The 3,690-nt window shown below is 45.9% G+C and overlaps 1 long non-coding RNA gene across 1 annotated transcript; it reads left to right on the top strand.

Annotated features, from left to right (window-relative positions):
• Nucleotides 1–1,019: 1,019 nt before the first annotated feature.
• LOC119787828 lies at nucleotides 1,020–2,292 on the top strand. Its single transcript, XR_005281382.1, has 3 exons — nucleotides 1,020–1,334; nucleotides 1,823–1,939; nucleotides 2,040–2,292. It is a non-coding gene; the product is annotated as an uncharacterized LOC119787828 (long non-coding RNA).
• Nucleotides 2,293–3,690: the final 1,398 nt, after the last annotated feature.

Genomic DNA, 3,690 nt, shown 5'->3' with positions numbered 1-3,690 from the left:
TCGTATGGACTCACGGGCATGCCTATATTCTGGCCAGGTTGGTCATTACAATGCCCTTTGTCCAGAGAGGCCAAAAGGGGGAGCCCACCAGTAGTTACGGGAATACTGGTGGGAGGGCCCAACCAAACTGCTTCCCGTTTCATCCTTCCAAGCTCTCTGCTTCTGAATCAAGAATCATTTTAGGTACCGGTGTTAATTGATTCAGGATGTGAACAAAACCTAATTGACTGTAACCTGGTTAAACAGTTAAAAATTAACACTTTGCCTTTACCTTCTCCAGTTCACGTCTCGGCTTTGGACAGTAAGCCTTTATCCCTTGTAACTCACACTACAGAACCTCTTGAGTTGGTTGTGCCTGGCAACCATCATGAGAAGCGAAACTTTTTTGTGTTCCCTTCTCCCCAGTCCCCAGTGGTCCTTGGCCATCCTTGGCTCTCATTACACAATCCACATCTGAACTGGAGAGAGGGTAGAGTTGAGTCCTGGAGCCTCTATTGTCTCTCAAGCTGCCTCCGTTCTGCCCATGTGAGTTCCCAACCCGCTGACATGAGGTGTGAGGTAACTGTTGACCTATCTAACGTTCCTTCTGAATATCATGATTTAGAACTGGTCTTCAGTAAGTCCAGAGCACTCTCTCTCCCTCCCCACCGCCCTTACGACTGCTCTATTGAGTTATTTCCCGGAGCCACCTTACCCTCTAGTCGTTTGTACAACCTCTCTAAGTCTGAGAGGGAAAGCATGGAGAAGTACATCAATGAATCACTTGCTGCAGGAATAATTCGACATTCTACGTCCCCTTTGGGAGCTGGGTTTTTTTTCCGTTTCTAAGAAGGATGGGTCTCTCCGGCCCTGTATTGATTACAGAGGACTCAATCAAATTACAATTAAGAACAAATATCCTCTACCTCTTCTAACCTCAGCTTTCGAGCCAGTCCAGGGTTCCAAGATCTTTACCATACTAGACCTCCGTAACGCCTACCATCTGGTTAGAATACGTGAAGGTGATGAAGGAAGTGGAGGCTGCCCTTCGTTGTCTTTGTTCATCTAATCCGACTGTTTGGAGTTCCCATTTGCCTTGGATTGAGTACTCCCACAACAGTCATGTATCTTCTGCTACAGGTTTTTCTCCTTTTGAGGTGTCGCTGGGTTACCAGCCCCCCCTTTTTCCATCAGAAGAAGGGCAGACATCTATTACTTCAGTTCAACATCATCTTTGACGCTGCAAGCGTATTTGGGAACAGACTCGGAGAGCCCTGCATCGAACCGCTGAACAGAATTGGCGCTATGCTGACCGGAAACGAGCTCCTGCCCCTGCCTACCGCCCTGGAGACAAGGTATGGCTTTCCACCAGAGACATTCAAATGAAATCAGCTAACAAGAAGCTTTCTCCAAGATTTATTGGCCCCTATGAAGTGGAATCTGTTTTGGGTCCTTCTTCTGTTCGTCTAAGGTTACCAGCAAGTCTTAAGATCCACCCTGTTTTTCATGTGTCCTTGATTAAGCCAGTCAGATCTAGCCCCCTGATCTGATCTCTCCTAAGCCACCTCCTTCCCCTAGGGACATTGGTGGGCACCCGGCGTATACTGTAAGGCAGGTGCTGGATGTCCGTCGGCGAGGCAGGGGTTTCCAGTATCTGGTGGACTGGGAGGGTTACGGCCCAGAGGATCGTTCCTGGGTTTCTCGTTCCCTTATCCTGGACCCTGACCTCATTAGGGACTTTGAGGATTCTCGTCCTGGCTCTAGTGGACCGCCAAGGGGCGGTCATTGAGGGGGGGGTGATGTCAGAACCCTTGAGTGGAGTGTTTCTCTATTTCTTCTGAAGCACTGCAGGTGGGCGTGGCTGGCTGTCTGAGCACCTGAGATCAATCAACCCATCCACCTGAGAGGGATTTAAGGAGCTGCAGCAATCTCTTCCACGCCTGATGGTCCCCATATTCTGGTACCAATCTAGCCCTCGTGAAATTCCCCTCGAGAAAGTTTAATCTGATTCCTGTTGAAAGCTTCCTGATAGCTCACCTCTTGTGTCTCTGGATTCCCAGGTTTAATCGAAGCGCTCCTGGACGGATCCCTTCTGCGTCTAACTTAGCGTGCTGATCCAATCTGCAGCTTAATTTCTGTCAGCCTGCCCGCTCTCCACCGCCCCAGTGAAAACTCTCTGACGATCGCCTCAGTCTGACTGCCCGCTCTTCACCACCTCTGTGACAGCTCCGTGACCAACGTCTCCTCCCTCAGTGCACCTCCAGCCACCTGCACAGCCTGTGGCAGTGTATTCTAAGAGACTCTCAGTTATTCTCCATTCTGTTTTGGCTGAATTTACAATAAACTCTTCTCCCTTCAGTCGTGTCCGAGCCAGATTCTGCATGTGGGTCCGTAAGGTTCAGCCATACATGACAAGGTGATGCGGACGTCGTGGAAGACATTTTGTCCCGTAACGCTCGCCGTACTGTTGGGGGGGAGAAGCGGTGGGGGGGAGATGTTCATGTTGCTGCAGTCTGCAGTCTGACTGCTAGATGTCGCTAAAAGTTACACAATGTAGCTTTAAGCCCTACCATGTACCACTGAACTATATGGAGGGGAATTTGGGTTTGGCTAGTGTGCTTTAGTTAATTGTCAGCCATCTTGTTTTCCCCTGTTTTTGTTTTGTGGTTTGGCCTAACCACAATATATGTCTCTCTGATGTGTCATTGTGTTAGATCAGTTTCCCTTGGTTAAGTTTGCTTTGTTTGTTAAGTTAAAAGTTAAGTGTGAAAGATTCAGTTCTCCTCTTTCATGTGCCAGCTGATTTTTGTATTTTATTCATTTGTTTAGGTTAAATAAAAACCCAGATTTTTTAAATTACCTCCTGTGTGCACTTTACCTTACTGCTTGATCCCTGACAAACATGCTCACGCACAATACTGCTGACTTGGTCCTTCTTAAGGCTTAGAGTTTATCGAACCTGTTTGGTTACGGTCTGACATTGCCAAAAATATTTAATAGAAGACATTATTCAATTTGCTCTATCTCTCCCTTTACTTATTTAAGATGTTCTGCAGTCATCTCCTCGATACCACATACCTTATTGTTCTTTAGAGCAATGAGTCCATCATTCATTACTTGAGCAGAAATGCTCATATCTTTATCATAACCCATGATGCTCACTACATATGAAACTTTATGTATGTTAAATAGTTTGTGATAGGGATTCTACCACATATATAATATTACTTGAGTACCTCATTTGTTTAAAGGTATTGTGAAGGATTTTGGCAAATTTTTTAAAAGACCTGCCCTCTCCACCTTATAAAAAAATGCACATGCACAACCCTGAACACCCTCCCTAGAGGGAATTCCTATTAAACTCATGCAAGAGAAGCCCATTACTCGAGCCCCTTACTTCTCGTGCATGCTCTCTTTAAATGTCGCTGTTCTCATACAAGCTTACTGTCTCAAAACCTCTATACGTACACACACGGACTACATATAGCAGCCTTTAGGACTGAATTTGGAAACCACGAGTTTAGAGATTTGCATGACATTGCAGAAATGTGAGGAACTCAGACCAGATATTGTTTGCAGTTTATGCATTTTATTAAGGTTTTATTAGTTGCAATGTGGCCAAGTTGTTCAGCAGGATGAATTCTCAAAGCCGAGATGGATTTTCTTTGTGGGAATAGATTGAACCTTAAACCTCTATTCCATAGAGAAAGT

The sequence above is a fragment of the Cyprinodon tularosa genome, unplaced genomic scaffold (assembly GCF_016077235.1).
Source record: "Cyprinodon tularosa strain WSP-4 unplaced genomic scaffold, ASM1607723v1 ctg302, whole genome shotgun sequence".
Classification (NCBI taxonomy): Eukaryota; Metazoa; Chordata; class Actinopteri; order Cyprinodontiformes; family Cyprinodontidae; genus Cyprinodon; species Cyprinodon tularosa.
Note: the sequence above shows the minus strand (reverse complement) of the source record. Positions and strands in the feature narration are given on the sequence as shown.